Below are 23566 nucleotides of genomic sequence, written 5' to 3' on the forward strand. Positions count from 1 at the left end.
TGAACCTGACTCTGGAGGCATGGCCCTGGCGCCTGTGGACCGCTGTCCAATAGGAGAACGAAACATCATGGTCCGTACTAGGCTAAAGGGATATTCCGTGTATATGTACAAGGAATATACAAGGGATATCAAACGATATACAAATACTATGCAATATATATCAATCAATAAATATATATATTCGGTTTAATCTGATCCTTTGTAACAGCTTGGATTTTATATAGCGCTCTTCATGACACCCAGAGCGCTTCACAGAGTCCATTATTCGTTCATACACAGTCATACCGGTGGTGGTAAGCTACAATTGCAGCCAGAGCTGCCCTGAGCCAGACTCACGGAAGCGTGGCGAATAATCATCGCCTACGGCCCCTCCGACCACCACCAACATTTATTCACATGCATACACATTCATACGAGGCAAGTAGGTTAAGTGTCTTGCCCAAGGACACAACGGCGATGGGATGGACATGGGCTTGAGCGGGATTCGAACCACCAACCCTTCGATCATTGGACGACCCGCTCTACCCTGAGCCAAAGCCGCCCCACAACATTGTTCTAAATAAATAATAATGATAATAAATTATTTGAAGTTTGGAATTTTTTTTTACAACTGAGGTAGGTAGATGACATTTTTAGAGACTAAAGTACAGAAAAAAAGGTACCGTTGGGTACCGGTATCGATTAAATGTGAACGGTACCCAACCCTAATCAGGTGGCATTCACATTCTCCACTCGTGTGAGCATTGACTTTCAGCTCACTTCAGAGCAGCTGTCTCACCTCCTCCAGGACAAATCTGCCCAGCAGGTCATAATATACAGAAGCACACAGATGTTCCCTTCACCTCCATCGCTCATCGCTCACCGCTGGTGAAACAGTCCAAATCGGGGGACAGGGTCGCAGACGACAAACACTCTGAATTAAACATGCTGCGTTCCTTCATTTGGAAAATGTGACATTTGAGACGAGACGGAACGCTACAGGTCATGCGTCTCTGATACCGTCTAGAAGTTTCCCACTGCGCACAGCGTGTATTGCAAAGAAATCTCAGCTTGCACTTTAAGTTTAAATCAAGACTGCTATGAATAACTCGATTGCATTTATTTTATAATATGCCCCCCAATGCTTTCAGTTAAAGTAGCCACTTATCGAAGCCCAGAGTCAATAAAGCCATTTTGATTCCCAGCGGAGAGAACGTCAGGTTGTTGTTTTACTTTTTTTTTTCTTTTTTTTTACTATATTGTTTACTATAGCAACAGTGATGCCACAGATTACTTGTAAAAGTAATCCGATTACTGATTACTGATTACTCCTTTAAAAAGTAATCCAAGTTACTTTACTGATTACTTGATTATCAGAGTAACTTAGTTACTTTGAAAGTAACTAGGTTACGAAGTCGTCGTCGTTCCCCCAACAGTTTTTTTTTAAACGCTTTATTGAAAGTGCATAAATTGTTTTTAACTTGTTTCTCTGCACATAACGTAAATTGTTAAACTAGTGCTTCAGCTTCTGTACCATCAAGTATGGTAAAGCAACAGTCTATGATGCTCACAGCATTAGAGCAGCCAGCCAGTGGTTTTACAAAACCAGTGTATCCATTCACATCTAACAAATGCAGGCTGAACTATTCAATTATATCAACTGTAACTATTAAATTGTTTTTATAAATGTCTCTCTATAAACATACAATCAGTCTCTCTTTAACATGTAAATTAACTGTAAATCTGGCAAAGGAGCTTTTGCTCTGCCACCATCAAATATACATTAATCAAAAGGGAAAGAAACAATCTCTCTCTTTTGCTGTTTGGCTGGCCTCCGAGTCCTCCTGTACCTAGTCGAAGCGTCGGCTAGTGTTGTGATTCCAGATGCTTTCAATGCAATTGGATGTGCTGTTTTTAGCGGTAGACAGTATTTTGTTTCCTCCGCATATGCATAGACGAGCGTTTTGGGGTGGAAGTCTGAACAGAAACCGCAAAAGTCTTCTTGCGGTTTCACTTTTAATTTTGCGTTTAGACAAGCGTTTTGGGGTGGAATTCTCAGACAAATGCAGACGAGGCTGTAACAACGGAGCCCTGCTGTCACACGATTGGCGCATATGTCACATGACGTGCTGTGAAGACCCGCCCTACTCTGCCTCTGATTCGCAGACTGTGGATGGGGAATGTGATTGTACCAAAGCAGAGTCACTCACAGACAGAGTGTCCAGTCACGCCGCGGGACACATTCTTGTGTAACCCTTTCACTGCCACACTACGTCACTCCCAAATAAGAAAAACAGCTCAAAATGTATTTTTGACTGTCGAAAACGAAATAAAATACTGCATTCCGCCTGCATTATGAATTTATGATGAGATAGTAACGAAATAGTAACGCACAGCCACTTGGACAAGTAACTGCAATCAGATTACTGGCTTTTAAAGATTAACGCGTTAGATTACTATTTTCGGGGGAAAGTAATCAGATTACAATAACGCGTTACTTAGTAACGCGTTACCGGCATCACTGTATAGCAACCATGTTAACTCAATCAGCGCCGGACCCCGAGGATAGTCGGGTTAACTCGTCAACCGTTCAGCGCCATACCCGATTATAGTCGGGTTTTGATCGTTATTTCTTTTATTCAATATTTGTATAAATTTCTCTCACACGGACCTCAGGGTTACCATAGGGAATCACTCTGAGATCGCTAGAGTGCAATACCGGCTGCATCCTGCTAGGTGGCAGTATCTCACACCCTTCAAAACCTTTTTTTCACACCCGGTGTTACATTTAATTCACTCCGGGCGCAGTTTTTTGGGTCAGGTGAGTCTAGCGGTTCACTCGATCACATTGACAAGCGTCCAATGCCCCCGATGCATGTGTTGTGGTGGATATTATGTTGGCGACACGATGGACACCAATATTGGAAATTGCGATCAGACAATTGAAATGTTCTTTTTGGGGTACCTCCTAGTGAAGGTAAGGACTATATGACATCAACCCTGCTTTGATCCAACCATGATTTCACATTGATCGCAACGACCATGTGTAACGTACTCCAAAACGTATGCCGCTGGTGACGATCAAAGCATCAAAAAACGACCCCCTCCCCTTTCATGCATTCATGATGAAACATACTACCCATTATATACATTTGATTTGGAAATAGTAGCGTGTCCAGGCGAGCAACGCCAACGCTTTTAACTAAATGCATGTATTGCTCCATAGTGCCGTTTTCTGGAATTAGCCAGGATCACTCTGAAACGACTTATATTCACCCTGTATAACACGCGAACGTATACATGAAAACATTTATTCTTTTTCACATATTGAACGATGGATAGTTGATGTCAAATGAGCCATAGTATTGTATCCATAGCTAGAATATAGCTGATTGAGTTAAGAAGAACCAGATAAAAACATCCATTATATTAGGAGATAGACCTCATGCAGCCTCTATAGGGAGGTGTAGTCTGACGTCACTGGTTGTTCCACCGGTATAGGGATTTATCATTGGGAAATGGATTATCGGCTATTGTAACAATTCTGCGGCATGGAAATTGAAAAACTTTCCATTTTTGCACAAAATTAGTTCCCTTCTATCACTAACATTATGGATGAATAAGCACAAAAAGGTACACTATGCAAATGTTAATGCTTTATTTGTTTTAAAAGAGACAATTTAGAAATGGGAAATGGGGAAATACATTGTGTTGGAACAAAGGGTGGAACACGAAAAACGGCAATGACGTAACCACTACACCTCCCTATTAGGAGATAGACCTCATGCCACCTCTATTAGGAGATATACCTCATGCAGCCTCTATTCGGAGACAGACCTCATGCAGCCTCTATTAAGAGATAGACCTCATGCAGCCTCTATTAGGAGACAGACCTCATGCAGCCTCTATTAGGAGACAGACCTCATGCAGCCTCTATTAGGAGACAGGCCTCATGCAGCCTCTATTAGGAGATAGATCTCATGCAGCCTCTATTAGGAGATAGATCTCATGCAGCCTCTATTAGGAGATAGATCTCATGCAGCCTCTATTAGAGGATATATCTCATTAGCCTCTATTAGAGGATATATCTCATGCAGCCTCTATTAGGAGACAGACCTCATGCAGCCTCTATTAGAGGATATACCTCATGCAGCCTCTATTAGGAGACAGACCTCATGCAGCCTCTATTAGGAGATAGACCTCATGCAGCCTCTATTAGGAGACAGACCTCATGCAGCCTCTATTAGGAGATAGATATCATGCAGCCTCTATTAGAGGATAGATCTCATGCAGCCTCTATTAGAGGATAGATCTCATGCAGCCTCTATTAGGAGACAGACCTCATGCAGCCTCTATTAGGAGACAGACCTCATGCAGCCTCTATTAGGAGATATATCTCATGCAGCCTCTATTAGAGGATATATCTCATTTAGCCTCTATTACAGGATAGATCTCATGCAGCCTCTATTAGGAGACAGACCTCATGCAGCCTCTATTAGGAGATATATCTCATGCAGTCTCTATTAGGAGATAGATCTCATGCAGACTCTATTAGAGGATAGATCTCATGCAGCCTCTATTAGGAGACAGACCTCATGCAGCCTCTATTAGGAGATAGATTTCATGCAGCCTCTATTAGGAGACAGACCTCATGCAGCCTCTATTAGGAGACAGACCTCATGCAGCCTCTATTAGGAGACAGACCTCATGCAGCCTCTATTAGGAGATAGATTTCATGCAGCCTCTATTAGGAGACAGACCTCATGCAGCCTCTATTAGGAGACAGACCTCATGCAGCCTCTATTATGAGATAGACCTCATGTAGCCTCTATTAGGAGATATACCTCATGCAGCCTCTATTATGAGACAGACCTCATGCAGCCTCTATTAGGAGATATACCTCATGCAGCCTCTATTAGGAGACAGACCTCATGCAGCCTCTATTAGAGGATATACCTCATGCAGCCTTTATTAGGAGACAGACCTCATGCAGCCTCTATTAGGAGATAGATCTCATGCAGCCTCTATTAGAGGATAGATCTCATGCAGCCTCTATTAGGAGACAGACCTCATGCAGCTTCTATTAGGAGACAGACCTCATGCAGCCTCTATTAGGAGATATACCTCATGCATCCTCTATTAGGAGATAAATCTCATGCAGCCTCTATTAGAGGATAGATCTCATGCAGCCTCTATTAGGAGATAGACCTCATGCAGCCTCTATTAGGAGATAGATCTCATGCAGCCTCTATTAGAGGATATATCTCATGCAGCCTCTATTAGGAGACAGACCTCATGCAGCCTCTATTAGGAGATATATCTCATGCAGCCTCTATTAGAGGATATATCTAATTTAGTCTCTATTACAGGATAGATCTCATGCAGCCTCTATTAGGAGACAGACCTCATGCAGCCTCTATTAGGAGATAGATCTCATGCAGTCTCTATTAGGAGATAGATCTCATGCAGCCTCTATTAGAGGATAGATCTCATGCAGCCTCTATTAGGAGATAGATCTCATGCAGCCTCTATTAGGAGACAGACCTCATGCAGCCTCTATTACGAGATAGATCTCATGCAGCCTCTATTAGGAGATAGATCTCATGCAGCCTCTATTAGAGGATATATCTCATGCATCCTCTATTAGAGGATAGATCTCATGCAGCCTCTATTAGGAGACAGACCTCATGCAGCCTCTATTAGAGGATAGATCTCATGCAGCCTCTATTAGAATATAGACCTCATGCAGCCTCTATTAGGAGACAGACCTCATGCAGCCTCTATTAGGAGACAGACCTCATGCTGCCTCTATTAGGAGATAGATCTCATGCAGCCTCTATTAGGATATATACCTCATGCAGCCTCTATTAGGAGACAGACCTCATGCAGCCTCTATTAGGAGATAGACCTCATGCAGCCTCTATTAGGAGACAGACCTCATGCAGCCTCTATTATGAGATAGATCTCATGCAGCCTCTATTAGGAGATATACCTCATGCAGCCTCTATTAGGAGACAGACCTCATGCAGCCTCTATTAGAGGATAGATCTCATGCAGCATCTATTAGGAGACAGACCTCATGCAGCCTCTATTAGGAGATAGATCTCATGCAGCCTCTATTAGGAGATAGATCTCATGCAGCCTCTATTATGAGATAGATCTCATGCAGCCTCTATTAGAGGATAGATCTCATGCAGCATCTATTAGGAGACAGACCTCATGCAGCCTCTATTAGGAGATAGATCTCATGCAGCCTCTATTAGGAGATAGATCTCATGCAGCCTCTATTAGAGGATATATCTCATGCATCCTCTATAAGAGGATAGATCTCATGCAGCCTCTATTAGGAGACAGACCTCATGCAGCATCTATTAGAGGATAGATCTCATGCAGCCTCTATTAGGAGATAGACCTCATGCAGCCTCTATTAGGAGACAGACCTCATGCAGCCTCTATTAGGAGACAGACCTCATGCAGCCTCTATTAGGAGATAGATCTCATGCAGCCTCTATTAGGAGATAGACCTTGTGCAGCCTCTATTAGGAGATAGATCTCATGCAGCCTCTATTAGGAGACAGACCTCATGCAGCCTCTATTAGGAGATAGACCTCATGCAGCCTCTATTAGGAGATAGACCTCATGCAGCCTCTATTAGGAGACAGACCTCATGCAGCCTCTATTAGGAGATAGACCTCATGCAGCCTCTATTAGGAGACAGACCTCATGCAGCCTCTATTAGGAGATAGACCTCATGCAGCCTCTATTAGGATATATACCTCATGCAGCCTCTATTAGGAGACAGACCTCATGCAGCCTCTATTAGGAGATAGACCTCATGCAGCCTCTATTAGGAGACAGACCTCATGCAGCCTCTATTAGGAGATAGATCTCATGCAGCCTCTATTAGGAGATATACCTCATGCAGCCTCTATTAGGAGACAGACCTCATGCAGCCTCTATTAGGAGATAGACCTCATGCAGCATCTATTAGGATATATATCTCATGCAGCCTCTATTAGAGGATAGATCTCATGCAGCCTATATTAGGATACAGACCTCATACAGCCTCTAGCCTCTATTAGGAGATAGATCTCATGCAGCCTCTATTAGGAGATAGATCTCATGCAGCCTCTATTAGGAGATAGATCTCATGCAGCCTCTATTAGAGGATATATCTAATTTAGCCTCTATTAGAGGATATATCTCATGCAGCCTCTATTAGGAGACAGACCTCATGCAGCCTCTATTAGGAGATAGATCTCATGCAGCCTCTATTAGGAGACAGACCTCATGCAGCCTCTATTAGGAGATAGATCTCATGCAGCCTCTATTAGGAGATAGATCTCATGCAGCCTCTATTAGAGGATAGATCTCATGTAGCCTCTATTAGAGGATATATCTCATGCAGCCTCTATTAGGAGACAGACCTCATGCAGCCTCTATTAGGAGATAGATCTCATGACGCCTCTATTAGGAGATATATCTCATGCAGCCTCTATTAGAGGATAGATCTCATGCAGCCTCTATTAGGAGACAGACCTCATGCAGCCTCTATTAGGAGATATATCTCATGCAGCCTCTATTAGAGGATATATCTCATGCATCCTCTATTAGAGGATAGATCTCATGCAGCCTCTATTAGGAGACAGACCTCATGCAGCCTCTATTAGAGGATAGATCTCATGCAGCCTCTATTAGGAGACAGACCTCATGCAGCCTCTATTAGGAGATAGACCTCATGCAGCCTCTATTAGGAGACAGACCTCATGCAGCCTCTATTAGGAGATAGACCTCATGCAGCCACTATTAGGATATATACCTCATGCAGCCTCTATTAGGAGACAGACCTCATGTAGCCTCTATTAGGAGATAGACCTCATGCAGCCTCTATTAGGAGACAGACTTCATGCAGCCTCTATTAGGAGATAGATCTCATGCAGCCTCTATTAGGAGATATACCTCATGCAGCCTCTATTAGGAGACAGACCTCATGCAGCCGCTATTAGGAGATAGACCTCATGCAGCCTCTATTAGGAGACAGACCTCATGCAGCCTCTATTAGGAGATAGATCTCATGCAGCCTCTATTAGAGGATATATCTCATTTAGCCTCTGTTAGAGGATAGATCTCATGCAGCCTCTATTAGGAGACAGACCTCATGCAGCCTCTATTAGGAGATAGATCTCATGCAGCCTCTATTAGGAGACATACCTCATGCAGCCTCTATTAGGAGATATACCTCATGCAGCCTCTATTAGGAGATAGATCTCATGCAGCATCTATTCGGAGATAGATCTCATGCAGCCTCTATTAGAGGATATATCTCATGTAGCCTCTATTAGAGGATATATCTCATGCAGCCTCTATTAGGAGACAGACCTCATGCAGCCTCTATTAGGAGATAGATCTCATGCAGCCTCTATTAGGAGACAGACCTCATGCAGCCTCTATTAGGAGATAGATCTCATGCAGCCTCTATTAGGAGATAGATCTCATGCAGCCTCTATTAGAGGATATATATCATGCAGCCTCTATTAGAGGATAGTTCTCATGCAGCCTCTATTAGGAGATAGACCGCATGCAGCCTCTATTCGGAGATAGACCTCATGCAGCCTCTATTAGAGGATAGATCTCATGCAGCCTCTATTAGGAGACAGACCTCATGCAGCGTCTATTAGGAGATAGATCTCATGCAGCCTCTATTAGGAGACAGACCTCATGCAGCCTCTATTAGGAGATAGATCTCATGCAGCCTCTATTAGGAGATAGATCTCATGCAGCCTCTATTAGAGGATAGATCTCATGCAGCCTCTATTATGAGACAGACCTCATGCAGCCTCTATTAGGAGATAGATCTCATGCAGCCTCTATTAGGAGATAGATCTCATGCAGCCTCTATTAGAGGATAGATCTCATGCAGCCTCTATTAGAGGATAGATCTCAGACAGCCTCTATTAGGAGACAGACCTCATGCAGCCTCTATTAGAGAATAGATCTCATGCAGCCTCTATTAGGAGATAGACCTCATGCAGCCTCTATTAGGAGATAGATCTCATGCAGCCTCTATTAGGAGACAGACCTCATGCAGCCTCTATTAGGAGATAGATCTCATGCAGCCTCTATTAGGAGATAGATCTCATGCAGCCTCTATTAGGAGATAGATCTCATGCAGCCTCTATTAGGAGATAGATCTCATGCAGCCTCTATTAGAGGATAGATCTCATTTAGCCTCTATTAGGAGATAGACCTCATGCAGCATCTATTAGGATATATATCTCATGCAGCCTCTATTAGAGGATAGATCTCATGCAGCCTATATTAGGATACAGACCTCATACAGCCTCTAGCCTCTATTAGGAGATAGATCTCATGCAGCCTCTATTAGGAGATAGATCTCATGCAGCCTCTATTAGGAGATAGATCTCATGCAGCCTCTATCAGAGGATAGATCTAATTTAGCCTCTATTAGAGGATATATCTCATGCAGCCTCTATTAGAGGATAGATCTCATGCAGCCTATATTAGGATACAGACCTCATACAGCCTCTAGCCTCTATTAGGAGACAGACCTCATGCAGCCTCTATTAGGAGATAGATCTCATGCAGCCTCTATTAGGAGACAGACCTCATGCAGCCTCTATTAGGAGATAGATCTCATGCAGCCTCTATTAGGAGATAGATCTCATGCAGCCTCAATTAGAGGATAGATCTCATGTAGCCTCTATTAGAGGATATATCTCATGCAGCCTCTATTAGGAGACAGACCTCATGCAGCCTCTATTAGGAGATAGATCTCATGACGCCTCTATTAGGAGATATATCTCATGCAGCCTCTATTAGAGGATAGATCTCATGCAGCCTCTATTAGGAGACAGACCTCATGCAGCCTCTATTAGGAGATATATCTCATGCAGCCTCTATTAGAGGATATATCTCATGCATCCTCTATTAGAGGATAGATCTCATGCAGCCTCTATTAGGAGACAGACCTCATGCAGCCTCTATTAGAGGATAGATCTCATGCAGCCTCTATTAGGAGACAGACCTCATGCAGCCTCTATTAGGAGATAGACCTCATGCAGCCTCTATTAGGAGACAGACCTCATGCAGCCTCTATTAGGAGATAGACCTCATGCAGCCTCTATTAGGATATATACCTCATGCAGCCTCTATTAGGAGACAGACCTCATGTAGCCTCTATTAGGAGATAGACCTCATGCAGCCTCTATTAGGAGACAGACCTCATGCAGCCTCTATTAGGAGATAGATCTCATGCAGCCTCTATTAGGAGATATACCTCATGCAGCCTCTATTAGGAGACAGACCTCATGCAGCCTCTATTAGGAGATAGACCTCATGCAGCCTCTATTAGGAGACAGACCTCCTGCAGCCTCTATTAGGAGATAGATCTCATGCAGCCTCTATTAGAGGATATATCTCATTTAGCCTCTATTAGAGGATAGATCTCATGCAGCCTCTATTAGGAGACAGACCTCATGCAGCCTCTATTAGGAGATAGATCTCATGCAGCCTCTATTAGGAGACATACCTCATGCAGCCTCTATTAGGAGATATACCTCATGCAGCCTCTATTAGGAGATAGATCTCATGCAGCATCTATTCGGAGATAGATCTCATGCAGCCTCTATTAGAGGATATATCTCATGTAGCCTCTATTAGAGGATATATCTCATGCAGCCTCTATTAGGAGACAGACCTCATGCAGCCTCTATTAGGAGATAGATCTCATGCAGCCTCTATTAGGAGACAGACCTCATGCAGCCTCTATTAGGAGATAGATCTCATGCAGCCTCTATTAGGAGATAGATCTCATGCAGCCTCTATTAGAGGATATATATCATGCAGCCTCTATTAGAGGATAGTTCTCATGCAGCCTCTATTAGGAGATAGACCTCATGCAGCCTCTATTAGGAGATAGACCTCATGCAGCCTCTATTAGGAGACAGACCTCATGCAGCCTCTATTAGGAGATAGACCTCATGCAGCCTCTATTAGGAGATAGATCTCATGCAGCCTCTATTAGAGGATATATCTCATTTAGCCTCTATTAGAGGATATATCTCATGCAGCCTCTATTAGGAGACAGACCTCATGCAGCGTCTATTAGGAGATAGATCTCATGCAGCCTCTATTAGGAGACAGACCTCATGCAGCCTCTATTAGGAGATAGATCTCATGCAGCCTCTATTAGGAGATAGATCTCATGCAGCCTCTATTAGAGGATAGATCTCATGCAGCCTCTATTATGAGACAGACCTCATGCAGCCTCTATTAGGAGATAGATCTCATGCAGCCTCTATTAGGAGATAGATCTCATGCAGCCTCTATTAGAGGATAGATCTCATGCAGCCTCTATTAGAGGATAGATCTCAGGCAGCCTCTATTAGGAGACAGACCTCATGCAGCCTCTATTAGAGAATAGATCTCATGCAGCCTCTATTAGGAGATAGACCTCATGCAGCCTCTATTAGGAGATAGATCTCATGCAGCCTCTATTAGGAGACAGACCTCATGCAGCCTCTATTAGGAGATAGATCTCATGCAGCCTCTATTAGGAGATAGATCTCATGCAGCCTCTATTAGGAGATAGATCTCATGCAGCCTCTATTAGGAGATAGATCTCATGCAGCCTCTATTAGGAGACAGACCTCATGCAGCCTCTATTAGGAGATAGATCTCATGCAGCCTCTATTAGGAGACAGACCTCATGCAGCCTCTATTAGGAGATAGATCTCATGCAGCCTCTATTAGGAGACAGACCTCATGCAGCCTCTATTAGGAGATAGATCTCATGCAGCCTCTATTAGGAGATATATCTCATGCAGCCTCTATTAGAGGATAGATCTCATTTAGCCTCTATTAGAGGATATATCTCATGCAGCCTCTATTAGGAGACAGACCTCATGCAGCCTCTATTAGGAGATAGATCTCATGACGCCTCTATTTGGAGATATATCTCATGCAGCCTCTATTAGAGGATAGATCTCATGCAGCCTCTATTAGGAGACAGACATCATGCAGCCTCTATTAGGAGATAGATCTCATGCAGCCTCTATTAGAGGATATATCTCATGCATCCTCTATTAGAGGATAGATCTCATGCAGCCTCTATTAGGAGACAGACCTAATGTAGCCTCTATTAGAGGATATATCTCATGCAGCCTCTATTAGGAGATAGACCTCATGCAGCCTCTATTAGGAGACAGACCTCATGCAGCCTCTATTAGGAGACAGACCTCATGCAGCCTCTATTAGGAGATAGATCTCATGCAGCCTCTATTAGGAGATATACCTCATGCAGCCTCTATTAGGAGATAGACCTCATGCAGCCTCTATTAGGAGATATACCTCATGCAGCCTCTATTAGGAGACAGACCTCATGCAGCCTCTATTAGGAGATAGACCTCATGCAGCCTCTATTAGGAGACAGACCTCATGCAGCCTCTATTAGGAGATAGACCTCATGCAGCCTCTATTAGGATATATACCTCATGCAGCCTATATTAGGAGACAGACGTCATGCAGCCTCTATTAGGAGATAGACCTCATGCAGCCTCTATTAGGAGACAGACCTCATGCAGCCTCTATTAGGAGATATATCTCATGCAGCCTCTATTAGGAGATATACCTCATGCAGCCTCTATTAGGAGACAGACCTCATGCAGCCTCTATTATGAGATATATCTCATGTAGCCTCTATTAGGAGATAGATCTCATGCAGCCTCTATTAGAGGATATATCTCATGCATCCTCTATTAGAGGATAGATCTCATGCAGCCTATATTAGGAGACAGACCCCATGCAGCCTCTATTAGAGGTTAGATCTCATGCAGCCTCTATTAGGAGATAAACCTCATGCAGCCTCTATTAGGAGACAGACCTCATGTAGCCTCTATTAGGAGACAGACCTCATGCAGCCTCTATTAGGAGATAGATCTCATGCAGCCTCTATTAGGAGATATACCTCATGCAGCCTCTATTAGGAGATAGACCTCATGCAGCCTCTATTAGGAGATATACCTCATGCAGCCTCTATTAGGAGATAGACCTCATGCAGCCTCTATTAGGAGACAGACCTCATGCAGCCTCTATTAGGAGTTAGACCTCATGCAGCCTCTATTAGGATATATACCTCATGCAGCCTCTATTAGGAGACAGACCTCATGCAGCCTCTATTAGGAGATAGACCTCATGCAGCCTCTATTAGGAGACAGACCTCATGCAGCCTCTATTAGGAGATAGATCTCATGCAGCCTCTATTAGGAGATATACCTCATGCAGCCTCTATTAGGAGACAGACCTCATGCAGCCTCTATTAGGAGATAGACCTCATGCAGCCTCTATTAGGAGATAGATCTCATGCAGCCTCTATTAGAGGATAGATCTCATGCAGCCTATATTAGGAGACAGACCTCATGCAGCCTCTATTAGGAGATATATCTCATGCAGCCTCTATTAGGAGATAGATCTCATGCAGCCTCTATTAGGAGATAGATCTCATGCAGCCTCTATTAGGAGATAGATCTCATGCAGCCTCTATTAGAGGATATATCTCATTTAGCCTCTATTAGAGGATAGATCTCATGCAGCCTCTATTAGGAGACATACCTCATGCAGCCTCTATTAGGAGATAGATCTCATGCAGCCTCTATTAGGAGACATACCTCATGCAGCCTCTATTAGGAGATATACCTCATGCAGCCTCTATTAGGAGATAGATCTCATGCAGCCTCTATTCGGAGATAGATCTCATGCAGCCTCTATTAGAGGATATATCTCATGTTGCCTCTATTAGAGGATATCTCTCATGCAGCCTCTATTAGGAGACAGACCTCATGCAGCCTCTATTAGGAGATAGATCTCATGCAGCCTCTATTAGGAGACAGACCTCATGCAGCCTCTATTAGGAGATAGATCTCATGCAGCCTCTATTAGGAGATAGATCTCATGCAGCCTCTTATAGGAGATAGATCTCATGCAGCCTCTATTAGAGGATAGATCTCATGCAGCCTCTATTAGAGGATAGTTCTCATGCAGCCTCTATTAGGAGATAGACCTCATGCAGCCTCTATTAGGATATATACCTCATGCAGCCTCTATTAGGAGACAGACCTCATGCAGCCTCTATTAGGAGACAGACCTCATGCAGCCTCTATTAGGAGATAGATCTCATGCAGCCTCTATTAGGAGATAGATCTCATGCAGCCTCTATTAGAGGATAGATCTCATTTAGCCTCTATTAGAGGATAGATCTCATGCAGCCTCTATTAGGAGACAGGCCTCATGCAGCCTCTATTAGGAGATAGATCTCATGCAGCCTCTATTAGGAGACAGACCTCATGCAGCCTCTATTAGGAGATAGATCTCATGCAGCCTCTATTAGGAGATAGATCGCATGCAGCCTCTATTAGAGGATAGATCTCATGCAGCCTCTATTATGAGACAGACCTCATGCAGCCTCTATTAGGAGATAGATCTCATGCAGCCTCTATTAGGAGATAGATCTCATACAGCCTCTATTAGAGGATAGATCTCATGCAGCCTCTATTAGAGGATAGATCTCAGGCAGCTTCTATTAGGAGACAGACCTCATGCAGCCTCTATTAGAGAATAGATCTCATGCAGCCTCTATTAGGAGATAGACCTCATGCAGCCTCTATTAGGAGATATATCTCATGCAGCCTCTATTAGGAGACAGACCTCATGCAGCCTCTATTAGGAGATATACCTCATGCAGCCTCTATTAGGAGACAGACCTTATGCAGCCTCTATTAGGAGACAGACCTCATGCAGCCTCTATTAGGAGATAGATCTCATGCAGCCTCTATTAGGAGATATATCTCATGCAGCCTCTATTAGGAGACAGACATCATGCACGAGCACGAGGGCACATTCCTGTTATCAACTCTCCCTGATCTCAGCCCAGGTTATGGAGTACAAATCTGAGTATATGGGACTGAGACTTATTCCCCTGCAAAGCAAAAGCTGGAATCACATTACCATAAGTCACATGGAATTACAAGATACACTCGTATAGGTCACGTGTGAATTATCCTTACATCTAAATGTAGCTATTGCACTCCCAGGGTTTATTACTAGTCTTGTCCATCAATGGTCTCCTAATTAGATGTTCATTTCAGACATGCAGGCTACAGTATTTGCATGGTTACAGTAAAGGTGGTGTGTTGACCCCAGAAGGAATAAAGCTGAAGTAAAGCGCTGCTCTTAATACTTGGTGGGAAATGCAAGGCGTCTGCTCTGATAAAGAAAATGCACGGGGAAGGCACCGTCTCTGAGATCCACCAGGATTATCCCTTTGGTAGCGTGGTAGTGAAAGGGTTAATGACCGAGGCACTACATGAAGTGAAATAGTTTATCTCGAGCCCTAACAACATGAAACTTGCAAATGTGTCGGCATGATGTTTTGTGTCTGGTGTTAAAGGAAAATGCCAACATTTGGGGAAATTAGCTTACCGAAATCTATCTGGCTGCACGTTAGCCTAGCTTAGCACAATGAATGGAAGCAGACATGACCAGTTAGCCTTCGGGAGAGGTGTTAGTTGGACAATGCCTAGGCTACCCGTGACTGTCCACTTCCATTCATTGTGCTAAGCTAGGCTAACGTGCAGCCAGATAGCTTTCTACTGAAAGCACAGAGAGGAAACTGGTATCCATCTTCTCATCTCTCTCTGGAGACGACGGTAAGCTAATTTCCCAAAATGTCGGCGTGTTCCTTTAAGAATGGAAGCATTACGTTTGACGCACAGCTCTTTCAAGGCTACACCGTCACAAGGGCAGGATGATGTTAATTCCGTAATTTCTCCAATACCTTGAAAAACTGGCTATTTGTTATAGAATAGAATAGATAGAATAGAAATACTTTTATTATCCCGTGGGAAATTTGACACTGCAAATCGCTCAACATTTAAACATTTAGACAGAACAGGTCACAAATTAGAATATTAAAACAAATCAAATCAAGTTGCCTAGGATAAGAGTAGAGTAAAATAGAATAAAAATGGAATAAAATATACCGTAAATAAATACAGTAAAAATATACTGAGGTATACAGTAGGTGTAGTATTGCACAGGTCCAGGAAGATGGTAACTGCCACTTTGTGCTCAGTGATGCAGTGAGGCACAGTGATGCATTGTATAGTCTGATGGCTGTTGGAATGAAGGACTTCCTGTGCCGTTCAGTGCTGCATTTGGGTAGTGTGAGCCTAGCACTGAATATGCTCCTCCTGTCAGCCAAGTCTGTGTATAGTGGGTGGGAGGGGTTTTCCCTGATGGCCTGGAGTTTAGCAAGGCTCCTCCTCTCTGCCACCCTCGCTAGGGAGTCCAGCTCCACCCCAACCACGCTACTGGCCTTCCTGACCAGCTTATCCAGCCTGGAGATGCTCCTACTGTATCTCCTCTTGAAAATACAAAGTCACTTTTTCAAAAGAGTTATCAGTTTTTCTATGTGCTTTTTTTCTCCCCTTTCCTCGGGATTTGTCACAAATAATCAGCTCACCGAACAGATTAGACCGGTTTAGCATCAGACCTCCATCACTCTTAAATCACCTCATTTTGTTAAACCACTGCACAACTCAACTGGGGTATGACCACATGCAGTCTGAAACGGAGCCAATGGTGATGTTCACTCAGGATCCCTTCAATCCACTGGATCCCATCAAGGTAAGATCATATTGATCACGAGGACATCTGAAAACACCTAAATTGCCAGACCTGCAGGGCCGTCCTACAACAGCGACTGTCCCTTACTGACTGACTGACTCCTCAACAAGCCCCTCCCTCCTCCCCGAACATCACTGACTGATTGGACTGTGAACGCTACACAGACACCCTGACTGCTGCTATGACTTCACTGTCACCTCCACGACCATTATTTGCAATATTTGCAACAATGTGTAGCACCCTGAAAATATGGCTATTATTCAGAAGTGCTGACTTGCCTTTTATCTCCCCTGGTGCACCAAGACATACTAACTAGTTTCCATTAATATTCCCTCGAACAATGACGCGGGCTTCTCCTTCTTCTACCGGCTGGAATATGGATTATGAACAGTAACACTGGGTCATATTCTTTCATCCAGTGCTTCCCTGTGGGGCTAGTTGGCGGTACCAGCAGGGGGCGCGGTGGCAGGCAGAGAGCGTACGAGAGAGACGGGAAAGGAAGCAAGCCAATGGAGACGGAAGGGGGGAGAACAAGCCTCTTTGAGTTTGGACTTGGATGTGATCGGTCATGTCTCGACAGAGCCCCCGTTGTGGACCACACGGGTGAACGTATTGAACTTGAGTATATGACGGTAGGGCGGGCCATACTTTTTCGAAGTGGGGTGTCTAAAATATGTGTTTTTTTGTGAGGAATTCAAATATGGGATTATTTTTCGAATCGGATAACTGTAACCTACATTGGTTTGGATTTCAAAATGGCCGATTTGACCATTTTTCACCCCTTGGCCATAAATGGATGCCAACATGAATCTGAAGGAAATCCTAACATGCAAGGTGTCTAAATGATGTGTTTCTTAATGGGGAATTCAAATGTGAGTTCATTTTTGGGATAGGATAACTGTAACCTACATCATTTTGGATTTCAAAATGGCAGATTTTACCATTTTTCACCCCTTGGCCATACATGGATGATAACATGAATCTGAAGGAAATCCTATCATGCAAGGTGTCTAAATGATGTGTTTCTTAATGGGGAATTCAAATATGATTTCATTTTTGGGATAGGATAACTCTAACCTGCATAATTTTGGATTTCAAAATGGCTGATTTTACCATTTGAACCCATTGGTATTGTATTACAAAATTGCCAAATGTACCCATCCCCTTTCAAAGATAAAAAAATATATGGGAAATCATTTATAATGACAAAGCCATCAAATTTATTAACAAGTGAACTGTATATAACTGGATACAACTCCAAAGATCAATAATAATAATAATAATAATAATAATAATAATAATAATAATAATAATAATAATAATAATAATAATAATAATAATAATAATAATAATAATAATAATAATAATAATAATAATAATAATAATAATAATAATAATAATAATAATAATAATAATAATAATAATAATAATAATAATAACAACAATACATTGTATTTGTAATGCACACAAACACCTAAGTGCTAAATCTCGATCTCCTGACTTCTTTGCCAGGTTCCAATATCTTGATTGGACTCATTCTTGGACAGCAAGATCTCCTACTGTACTGCTTTAGCCACCAACCTACAAACACAAACTTAAAGTCAACGTCAGCCATAAATAGGTGAGCTCTTTCCAGAACTACTCACCAGAAACCTCGGTAACCAAACGTCTCAATGTATTGAGAAAATCCATGGGGCTCCATAAATCCTCTATCTTCTTAAATTTGATCAGGTTGCACAAGTCCTGCTTGGATTAATTCTTGGACATCAGCCTCCTGCTGGTCTCCTGAGCCCTGATCCCTCCATCCCTTTTTTCTTGTGAAAAGTACTTAGCAGAGGCCTCAGTCACCATTTTAACAACCCTCTCGATGCTTTGTGTGTGGCAAGGCCAGTCGAGAACTTCCATGGGGGTGTTGATGAAGTTCTTCACCTCGGAGGTGCTTAGGGAGCAGGTGAGAGGTGGCTCTGACACATCTTCTGACCAGCTGATTAAGCCAACAATGCTGGAAGCGTCACTATTGATGTGAGGTGTTCTTCTGATCCTGACAGAAGAGTCTCCCAGCTGAGTGTCTGGATCCCCCTCTCCCCTGATGGCCAGGATTCTCTCCACCCCCTCAATTCTCTCTTTTTGATCCTCAGAGCACAGCAGTGTTTGGAGGATGGCTTCACTGTGGGCATACCAAGCAGATCTTCTCACAGTTGGCATCACAACATCCAGCAACTCCTTCCTCTGAGACTTGAGGCAGTCCAGCTGAAACAAGATGTGCCTAGGCCCTTCGATCCAGGAGTGCTTGACCTTCATGTTGAACCAACATGGATAATACACTCCAATGATGAATTCCACAATGCATTGTAGATTATTCAGGTTCTTTCTTTTAAGTTGATGCTTTGACACCCAGAGCTTGAGGAGTCTGTTTGCTGTGGTGAGCCAGCGGCTGTGGTTTACCAGTCCAATCTCCAGCAGAGCCAGCCTCGCAGAAAGCACTCCATCCCTGATTGCACAGACCAGCTTATAGCCATAGTGTTGATCAGTTGAGAGGGGAGGGGGCATGAGCTGACATGGTAAAAGCGTATGGTAAAATCGGCCATTTTGAAATCCAAAATGATGTTCCAAATGATTTCCCATATATTTTTTAATCTTTGAAAGGGGATGGGTAAATTTGGCAATTTTGTAATACAATACCAATGGGTTCAAATGGTAAAATCGGCCATTTTGAAATCCAAAATTATGTAGGTTAGATTTATCCTATCCCAAAAATGAACTCATATTTGAATTCCCCATTAAGAAACACATCATTTAGACACCTAGCATGTTAGGATTTCCTTCAGATTCATGTTGGCATCCATGTATGGCCAAGGGGTGTAAAATGGTAAAATCTGCCATTTTGAAATCCAAAACAATGTAGGTTAGAGTTATCCGATCCAAAAAAGTATCCCATATTTGTATTCCCCACAAAAAAACACATATTTTAGACACCCCACTCGATAGATTTTCCAAAAAGAAATAAGTATGGCCCGCCCTAATATGACGGGTTATCCCAGAAGTACCCGTGATAGTGCGTGAGTAAGAGAAACTGAACCCAAGGACTAACGTCCATAGATAGCGTGTTATAGTAGCAGTGTGAGCGGTATATTTAGCATGCTGCTAATGGCTATATTGACTCCAGTATACACCGAGCGCGAGGCGCTGAAGAGACCGGTGGTGTAGCCAGCCACGTTGCGCAACAGTATAACCGTGTAGCAGGTGGGCTGTTTGGGACCCAGAGAGTAGCTTCAGTTTAAGGTAGGGCTAGTGTATTGCTGTGCGTCAACCCAGCGCCGGCCGTCAACAACCAGCCTTCGCCGGCATTTCAACGTCTGCTCTGCCCCGGCGGTCGACAGCCCAGCACGGGAGTTCTTCCGTCCAGCAGAGGTCGCCATCACCCAGCGTCGATGCTCCGGATCTATTACACAGTACACAGTGTGATGCGGCCTACGGGTGAAGCTAACGTTGCTAAATCCAGTTCATAGGGGTACCCCAATAAACATTATATGCCGGCATTAGTATAGGACTTTTGTTTTGGTACAGTGGGCCCACATTTTTTATTTCCTTTGAGTGTGATAACGTGTGGTTCTTATATAATAATTTCCCATCCAATTAACCCTTTCCCTGTGGGGAGGTTCTAGACCTGTGATTTCATAAGTAAAGCCTTAGAGATGTATTGTACATGGAACTGACCCAGACGTGGGTGATGAGTCAAACACATTTGAAGTATATTATCCCTGGTACTAACCCAGAGGTGGGTGTATAATATAGGGGGCTATAAGGTGTTGAGTTACAACCTGAGTAATAGTAGGACTTCATTCTAGTTGACTATCCCTATTAAATCTTTGTAACTGAACCGTACCAATTAACATAACACATTGAATGGGGTTCTGTGTGCGTGTCCCTTCCTGTGCCCAGTATTAACCATTTTGGTGTGGGTAACGTTACTGCAATTAACCCCTTCCTATTCAACCTTCCCTTCCTTACTGTAAGGTTTCTAGCGTCACTGAGGGACGGTACTGCTTGCGGGGGGAACCAAGTTATTTATTTACAATTCAGTCACTAGGTGTGGGAGGGTTAAAGGAGTAATTGGGGGAAGTGAGAGCGTGTGGGGGAGTACTGCGGACCGCCCTGGAAGGGAGAGGAAGACCAGAGTACCAGACCAGGTTGGTAAATCCCGGGCCCCATCCACTCCCACTGCCAGCCTCCAGTTGATGCTCCATACCCAAAGACGGAGGTGCAGTTAGACAGAGATCTACTGTGTCTCGCTACCCAGTGACTGTGCACACCCGTTCCCACGAAGCAGGGATAATCCACCCTGCTACAAATGCATAGTGCACTTTATATCCTTCTACCACCACTGTGAACTGAACGTGCAATACTGTTACTCTGCCTTATTTTTCTATTTTATTTTTTAGGATTCTTTATTTTAGCATTACACTTTTTCTTAATATTTTTTATTCTAGTTTAAGTCTATATTAGGCGAGTCAATCTATGAAAAAAAAGCACTTAACCCAAAAAAATGGTTACAAAAGGTTTTTCGATGGATTCCGATAGTATTGGGCGTGCTAAATAACATACTAAAAGTCGACCAAAATCGACCGCCCCGAAAGCCGCCATTTCCAAGATGGCGTCCCAGATGGCGGTGGAGATATTAAAATGGCTATATCTCAAATTGAGAATATGGTGCAAAGGATTTCTCAACTGATTCTGGTACCTCTGGGCATGTTCACTATCATACTAAAAATCTAGGAAAATACACCTTCCAGAAAGGCTTAATTTTCAAGATGGCGTCCAAAATGGCGGCAGACCAAGCTTAAAATGGCTATATATCTCAATAGAAAAAAATATATAACTATGATTTTTCACTTGATTCTGGTACCTCTAGACATGCTTGTGAACATACTAAAAATCTAGGAAAATACACCTTCCGGAAAGGCATCATTTTCAAGATGGCGTCCAAACTGGCGCCCAGGAGCTTAAAATGACTATACAAATACAAATAGCTTACTAAAAAAGGTGTTTGCACTCTCCAGCTCTCAAGCTAGCATAGTTGAAGCCTTCTTTTTGACCATTATAGTTGTTATAGTTAGAGGTGTTTGCACTCTCCAGCTCCCAAACTACCATCGTTCTCGGTTCATTGTAGATATGCTGAATAAGATGGAATTCTGCTCTTCCTATTCTGAACTGCAGAGGTTTGAAATGAATGCTGCAAATTGTACTGCACCAAACATGCTTGGTAAGGATATTGATGTGTTGAACACGACCGTCTTATTTGCTGCAGACAATGTAGATCATAATATTCTAACAATTGATGGGAAAGGGACATTTCATACGCGCTGTTTCTGAATGCATGCCGATATTCGCTGCGGCTGGGCATTACAATTACTTGAAATCGGCACACTTTTATGTCCAAGAGATGAGTCAGCTTCACATCAACCACCCAGATGTCTTCAGACAATTTGAAAAGGGTTTTCATGTTATCCGTCGCAGCAGCCAATCATGGGCAGGCCTCAGCTCAGATCTTGTAATCAAAACAACATTGATGAGGTCATTGAAGACTACAGGAGGGATGACACATGGAAGTGGAATGACCGACAATCAGAGATCCCTTTGGACAATGTCAAAGGGCATAACATCAGAGTATAACACCGCAATGCAGGAGTTCTCAAACCAGACATACACAACATCAGAACAGCACAAGGATTCAACAGAGGCAAGGATGAAAAGGGATGCTGCTGACCTGGAGAAGATCACTTCAAAACTTGCTATATGTTCACCTTTCTCTCCAGACTCTTCTTTAAGGAATGTTGTTACAGGTGTTGTCGCTGAGGATGGAGTGAACGTGCATGATTATGACTCTGTTGGACGCAACATCATGCACAAAATGATCGGACAGCCGGCATTCACATTTTCATTTAGTAGAAAGGATAAAGCCATAACCCTTGGACAAAAATCGTCTATCAAGGTTGCTCCTGATCGAATCATTGATTCTGCACTTCTTTTTCAACGTTTCCTTATTGTCTCCCAAACTGGAGAGCTGTCATTGGAGGAGGTTATGCGTTACGAACTCAGTCCTTTCCCTCCTGCCCTCTTTGAAGCCGGAAACGTCTTCCGCAAAGCTGATAAACCACAACTAGCGCACGCAATCTGTGATCATGCAAGTGATGCAATCCTAGATTCTGTACAAGAAACGGAGCATTATGTTCTTGATGGTGGTTCACTCCTTCACCGAATACAATGGAAGCACGGACAAAGCTATGGTAAAATTACACAGTCATATGCAGACTTCACCATCCAACATTATGGCTCAGCTACAACCATTGTGTTTGATGGCTATGAGGATGGGCCATCCATTAAAGACAACACACATCAAAGAAGAGGAAACAATATTCATCCCATTGTCAACTTCACTGCTGAGACAGAGTTCTCAGGTAAGAAGGAGGAGTTCCTGTCAAGAGATCTGAATAAACAGAAACTGATCCACATGATAAGTGATGAACTGAAAGAACGGGATTGCACTGTGGTCAATTCACTTGGAGATGCTGATGTAGACATAGTAAGGGCCGCAGTGGGATCATCTCTTCTCCACACCACGACGCTGATTGGAGAAGATACTGATCTCCTCGTCTTACTTCTTTACTATGCACAGAGAGATAGCAAGGGCCTTTATTTCAGATCAGACAAGTCGAAAGCTGATGGCAGTTTTAAAGTGTACGCCATAAACCATTTGAAAGAAGTACTCGGACAGGATGTGTGTTCTCAGTTGCTGTTCATCCATGCTGTGACTGGCTGTGACACAACTTCCCGGATCTTCGGAGTTGGCAAAAAGACAGCATTCCAAAAACTTGTAAAAGGGGAT

The sequence above is a fragment of the Notolepis coatsorum genome, assembly GCF_963971535.1.
Source record: "Notolepis coatsorum genome assembly, chromosome: 2".
Lineage (NCBI taxonomy): Eukaryota > Metazoa > Chordata > Actinopteri > Aulopiformes > Paralepididae > Notolepis > Notolepis coatsorum.